Source organism: Notothenia rossii (genome assembly GCF_949606895.1).
Source record: "Notothenia rossii genome assembly, chromosome: 10".
NCBI lineage: Eukaryota > Metazoa > Chordata > Actinopteri > Perciformes > Nototheniidae > Notothenia > Notothenia rossii.
Window position 1 is genome coordinate 1,197,939 of NC_136908.1, and position 7,054 is coordinate 1,204,992.

The 7,054-nt window shown below is 43.8% G+C and overlaps 1 protein-coding gene across 2 annotated transcripts in view; it reads right to left on the reverse strand.

The window, feature by feature from the left end:
* The window catches only part of LOC307022902 (class I histocompatibility antigen, F10 alpha chain-like), a 455,191-nt gene that overhangs the window by 286,844 nt on the left and 161,293 nt on the right, over positions 1-7,054 (reverse strand). The window lies entirely within an intron of this gene.

A 7,054-nucleotide genomic window follows, 5' to 3' on the forward strand; every position in this document is an offset into this window, starting at 1 on the left:
GGAAGGTTAGAGCCGTCTTTAAGTGTTAAGTGCTCCCCGTGTAAACATCTGTACCAATCAAAGAGCTTTTCAGACGCACTAATGGTGAGTTTCCTCAAATGTGAGTGCGTTGTTTGAAATGACTTCACTTTGGCATGTTCTCATAGGAATCAGCCACATGTGAATAAAACACGAGACAGGAGAGCGAACACATGGATATTAGCCTTAGCAGACCATTGACATGCACTAACACCTAGGGAACACAGTGATATCAGCCTTAGCAGACCATTGACATGCACTAACACCTAGGGAACACGCTACAGGAGAGCGAACACAGTGATATCAGCCTTAGCAGACCATTGACATGCACTAACACCTAGGGAACACAGTGATATCAGCCTTAGCAGACCATTGACATGCACTAACACCTAGGGAACACAGTGATATTAGCCTTAGCAGACCATTGACATGCACTAACACCTAGGGAACACAGTGATATTAGCCTTAGCAGACCATTGACATGCACTAACACCTAGGGAACACGCTACAGGAGAGGGAACACAGTGATATTAGCCTTAGCAGACCATTGAAATGCACTAACACCTAGGGAACACAGTGATATTAGCCTTAGCAGACCATTGACATGCACTAACACCTAGGGAACACGCTACAGGAGAGGGAACACAGTGATATTAGCCTTAGCAGACCATTGAAATGCACTAACACCTAGGGAACACAGTGATATTAGCCTTAGCAGACCATTGACATGCACTAACACCTAGGGAACACAGTGATATTAGCCTTAGCAGACCATTGACATGCACTAACACCTAGGGAACACAGTGATATTAGCCTTAGCAGACCATTGACATGCACTAACACCTAGGGAACACAGTGATATTAGCCTTAGCAGACCATTGACATGCACTAACACCTAGGGAACACAGTGATATTAGCCTTAGCAGACCATTGACATGCACTAACACCTAGGGAACACAGTGATATTAGCCTTAGCAGACCATTGACATGCACTAACACCTAGGGAACACAGTGATATTAGCCTTAGCAGACCATTGAAATGCACTAACACCTAGGGAACACAGTGATTTTAGCCTTAGCAGACAATTGACATGCACTAATACCTAGGGAACACAGTGATATTAGCCTTAGCAGACCATTGACATGCACTAATACCTAGGGAACACGCTACAGGAGAGGGAACACAGTGATTTTAGCCTTAGCAGACAATTGACATGCACTAATACCTAGGGAACACAGTGATTTTAGCCTTAGCAGACCATTGACATGCACTAACACCTAGGGAACACGCTACAGGGCATATACACGTTGGCATATGTTTAATAGCAATCAGGCTCATGTGAATGAAACCTTCAATGAGTCCAGGAAACACGTCCAGTATCAGAACATGAACATCTGTCTCCTTGCATCCATGAATTTTAGATGTAGGGTTCAATCCACTGGGATTCTCTTCATGAACTCCTTCCTCTGAGTTTCTGCTCCAGAGTGGAAACCAGTGCGTTTACACAGATGTCTGCGAACTGGCATCTCATTAGGTTCCAGTCCACACTCTGTACTTTGTCCGATCTGGGACTTGGACTTGTGGCCCTTTTTTCTGTTTTAAGTTCCTTCAAACTGAGCTTCTTTCGCCCCAAAAAACGAGCAAAGCTTCAGGAATTTCCTCGTCTTAGATTCTCTAGAGTTTTGTATTTAGACAATTAACATCAAAACCGTAGTTAGGGTTAGGGTTGTGTCTTGTCCCAAACCAAATCCCAATTCCACTTTAATCAGAGGAAATCTTTATTCTAATTCCTGACACATGTTAGACCTACAAACAGTTCTCTATGACTCCTGCTTCCTGAAGATGTCTGAGCAGTACCGATCTGGGACTTGAACTTGTGGCCTTTACTGTTCAAAGTACTTGAAAACTGAGTTTCTTTCGCCCCAAAAAACAAGGAAAGCTTCAGGAATTTCCTCGTCTTAGATTGTCTAGAGTTGTGTGATTAGACGATTGACATAAGAACGATGATTAAATCCCGTTACTTATTCATATCCAGTGTGTGAATCCTAGATGAAACCTGATCCCCTCTTCCTCCTCTCATCGGAAAGTAGAGACTTTATCCACATATTATTCTTGATTGCTTACTTTTTTTATTAGCTGATTTACCTCAATGAGAATCAGTTGCAAATATTACAAAACATCTCATAAGCACACTCTTTTAAACTCTTTTAAATCGATTATTTGCACGTCTTATTCTGTGGACACGTTGATCCAAAGCCAAAATAAATACAGTCAACCAAGAGGAGAGAAATCAACGACTTTCTTTTAATTCCTGAGACAGTGTTAGAGCTACAAACAGTTCTCTCAGACTCCTGCTTCCCGCTCACTGTTGGAATATTTCTCCGCAGTACTCTTTCCGATCTGGGACTTGAACTTGTGGCCTTTTCAGTTTTAAAGGTCCCATGTCACGGCCATTTCTACTGATCATAATTCCATTGTTGAGGTCTACTAGAATATATGTATATTGTTCAATGTTCCAAACTCACATTGGTTTCTCATCCAGCATCTCTGTATAGTATGTGTATTCACTCTCTGTCCTACACGGCTTGTTGGAGCTCCTTCCCCCCCTCCCTGTGAGCCCAGTGTGCTCTGATTGGTCGGGACGTTGCGAGGCTCGCCGCTGCTTCGACGAGCGGACAGGTTTCCGGGTTGGCGATACAGGGAGAACAAGCGAAACTCACCCTGAGCACACAAACACTCACAGCCGAAGTAAAAACAATAAGTGTGGCTTGATATTGAGTAAGAAAAAGGTTTGTAACGCTGTGAGAATGGGTCTGCAGAGAGCATTTCTCCGCAATCCCAACTCGTCTATTACCAACCAGGGAGCTCTATGCAAGTCAATGGGACTCCCTGTTAGTTAGCCAAGGGGTCCTGGTGTGTGAGGGGCTCCAAGGATTGGTCTATTTGGGCCAATCCGGTCATTTATTGTTGATCTGGGTGTTCACACGTCACAGAACCCAGGAAGCAAAACAATGGAAAAAGAGAAATCCCCAACGAGGCGTTCTGGGGCAGCATAGACAGGTCTTCTCTGAGTTAGAGTTTTACTCCTACAGGGTGTACTTTGAGGGTTTTGACTCTGCAGACCGTTTACATGCAGAAAAACCTTCATAACACACAAGGGGACGGGTGATAACCAGAAAAGCATGACATGGGCCCTTTAAGTTCCTTCAAACTGAGCTTCTTTCGCCCCAAAAAACGAGCAAAGCTTCAGGAGTTTCCTCCTCTTAGGTTGTCTAGAGTTTTGTGTTTAGACGATTAACATCAGAACAGTTTTTAGGGTTGCGTCTTGTCCCAAACCAAATCCCATGACTGATTATCAACCCTGCACATATTCATTATGTTACTCATATCTGAAACCTGATCCCCTCTGTATCTCCACTTTAATCAGAAAGCATAGATTCAGTTATTCACATGTTATACTTGTTGCTTGCATACCTTCTTTTTTTATTAGCTGAACTACCTCAATGAGAATCAGTTGTAAAAGTCTCATAAGCACACTCTATGAAAGCAATGAATGGCACATGTTATGTTGCTCACACATGTATCCAACGTAAGTGAAGCAAGAGGAGAGAAATCAGCGAGTTCCTTGTAATTCCTGGTGAACCCTGATCCCCTCTTCCTCCTCCTCCTCTCATCAGAAAGACTTTACTCACGTCTTCTTCTTGCTGCTGTCGACCTTTAGCAGTGAAGACAAACCCCCCCTCCTCGTTCTGCCTCCTCGAACACTTTCCATTCCCCCCGGAGTTCCCTCTGAAGTGTCTCTTCCTCCCCCGCCTGCCTCCCACTTGTTAACATCAAACTGGAAACCCTCCCCCCCCCCCGGCTCTTTCTCCCCCCCAGCAGCAACATGTCTCTACTGACAGCAGAACAACGTTTGCTGAGACGAATCTCTGTGAACGCTTTCCTGCAGCGTTCAGAAGCAAAGTGTTCAAACCTCTTTGAACCCGTCTGTTCATGAGAGAAGTTAAAAGACACTACAGGGCGGGGAGTTCCTGATTCATTCACTCAAAGTACCGATTAATGGCAATATCAATACAGGCAATTAGCATTATCCAATCATGTCGCATCGCTAGGCCTGTCACGATAATTAATTGATTAATTGCTCAATTTATCGATTATCGCGACAGGCCTACGCATCGCCACTCAACTATCTATAAACTTCGTGATAAGCTCGAAAATAAACAAAAACAATTAAAGAAGATTTCAAGCCTCAACACAGTCCCCCATCTCGAGGAAACCCCTTTTTAAATAATGATTATTACATTTTATTCAGCTGAGGCTTCTTTCCAAAGAAACTGCACGAGACAGAGAGAAGGAAACACATTCAGAACATTTCTCCACTTCCTGTTAGACCTCAAAACTAATTGAATGGGACTCTGGGGAATATTTGTGAAGTTACTTTATAGAGAGGCGAAGTCCCTCCCTCTCCTCCATGGGACCTTATTTCGGAAAAGTTATGTATTGAAGTCAATGGAGAGAGAAAGATTATCTCTCGATCTCGTTTGAATTGAGCCACGAATTACACATATGATGTTTGTCAATTTAAAAGATAATTTTACAAGTAAAAAAAATTAAATGTGTGGTAAAACTTTGAAGTTACACTTTGTGTGAAACCGCTCAATGAACTACATCTCCCGTCTCGCACCACACACCCAGACGGCCGTCACGTTGGCACATTTCACTTCTTTCTTCCAGAACGAGGCGGAAAGTATAAAAAGAGGTGAAAATCACTCCAAGTCTGGGCATGTTGAGAGCTGTACATACACACAAGGGGAGTTACGGCCCATCTACACTACAGGCATCAAAACATCTTGAAGCTGGGCGTGTCTGAAGCTTGGCGATTTTTTGCGAGCAACCAATCACATGAATCTCCCGCCCCCGACATACAAAGCAATAACAATGTTAAAACGAAGTAAACTGGATATAAACTCTCCAAACAGGAGAAAACCTACCAGTTTCACCCACTGTCTCTGCCACCTCCCTCCATGCCTGGTTCCTCCGGTTTGTATCCCGGTAAATAGTTCTGGTCGTAAAGAACCGGGTGATTTGCTACCGTAATATCTCGTTTGGAATATGAGGAAATGAACTGCGGTCTGGCTCTCCCAGCTTGCACGCGGTTTGATTGGCTGCGCTTGCACTGGCGGGATTTGCATAAACAGGATTTGATTGGCTGATGCCAAGCATCGAGCCTCAACTTTTGATGCCGATAGATGCTCGTGATGCTTGCAAAGCCATGCCATGCTCCCCACAATGCAGTTCGGCGAAGATTAAAAATCTTCTACGTCACCCCATTCAAGTGAATGGGCGAAGCGTTGAAAGCATTTTTCGATGCCTGTAGTGTAGACGGGCCGTTACTCAGTTCCGTGAGAGCCAGCATGCGGGACCGGGACTCTGGGATTTGTAGTCTTTCTAGTTGCGTATTTTTCATAGTCTTATATTTCAACAGTTTTACGACAAACTGTGACTTTTTTGACATGGAAATGATTGCCTTTGCAGACCATTGACATGCACTAACACCTATAGAACACACTGCAGGACAGGGAACAGCACAGAGAGCATGACTAGGGACTCTTTAAATATTACTTAGAGGAGCCTGGGATTCAAGATGTCTGTGCCAAAACGACGCTATGTTACATATGACAATAAAACTTACAATATCAAATCTGAATCGTCCATTGAAGTTCAGCATGAGCCTTTAAAGCAGGATTTAAACATCCCCTCTGAGTTCCTCTGTACAGGTAGCAGGCGCATTGAGCATCATGACACGTGTTGCTCTCATGTTTGCAGGTCTTGCTTTTTTCGAGGCGTTCAGAGTTTGACATTTCTGATCATCGGGGCGTTCAGACCTTTCTCTGCGAGCCTCTGAGAGAGAGAGGAGATAATTGACTGCACTGAGGGCGTCTAAAAGCACTCTGAGATGAGAGCTGTATTTAAGAAACTTTTATTATCTGCTTTCAAATGCCAAGTCATGCTCCGTGTCTGCCTTCAGGGGGCGGCGTCTCTGAAAGGCCAGCATTAAGTGCAGAAAACAGGACAGAATATCACCTGATGGCTGGGACTCAGCTGCAGGGAGAGGGATTATAATATATATATTTATTACTGAGAGTTCTCCCCTCAGCTCAGCTCTTATCTGAGAGGAAGGGGAGCCATGCTGACCTCCGTTTATTTGAACGTCTGTTGAACATGAGACTCTTCTGTATCGGACTCTCAAAGGTCACAGTAAACGGTGAAGAAGAAGTACTCTGATCGTCTACTTGTATATACCGCAGTGTAGAAGTACATCCAGGTGAATACATCCAGGTGAAAACATCCAGGTGAATACATCCAGGTGAATACATCCAGGTGAATACATCCAGGTGAAAACATCCAGGTGAATACATCCAGGTGAATACATCCAGGTGAAAACATCCAGGTGAACTTCTTTACTTTAGCTGTGTCTCCAAACCAAAGTCAATATCAGATTATAATATAAAGATAAAGAACCCCCTCTTCTTCTTCTTCTTCTTCTTCTTCTTCTTCTTCTTCTTCTTCTTCTGTTCAGTCCAGATGATTAACCTCTCTGGTTCTCTGGTGTTTCAGAGACTTCAGTAGACTCTTCATCACCTCTCTGAGACTTCAGTAGACTCTTCATCACCTCTCTGAGACTTCAGTAGACTCTTCATCACCTCTCTGAGACTTCAGTAGACTCTTCATCACCTCTCTGTGTTTCAGAGACTTCAGTAAACTCTTCATCACCTCTCTGAGACTTCAGTAGACTCTTCATCACCGCTCTGAGACTTCAGTAGACTCTTCATCACCTCTCTGTGTTTCAGAGACTTCAGTAAACTCTTCATCACCTCTCTGAGACTTCAGTAGACTCTTCATCACGCTCTGAGACTTCAGTAGACTCTTCATCACCGCTCTGAGACTTCAGTAGACTCTTCATCACCTCTCTGAGACTTCAGTAGACTCTTCATCACCTCTCTGTGTTTCAGAGACTTCAGTAGACTCTTCATC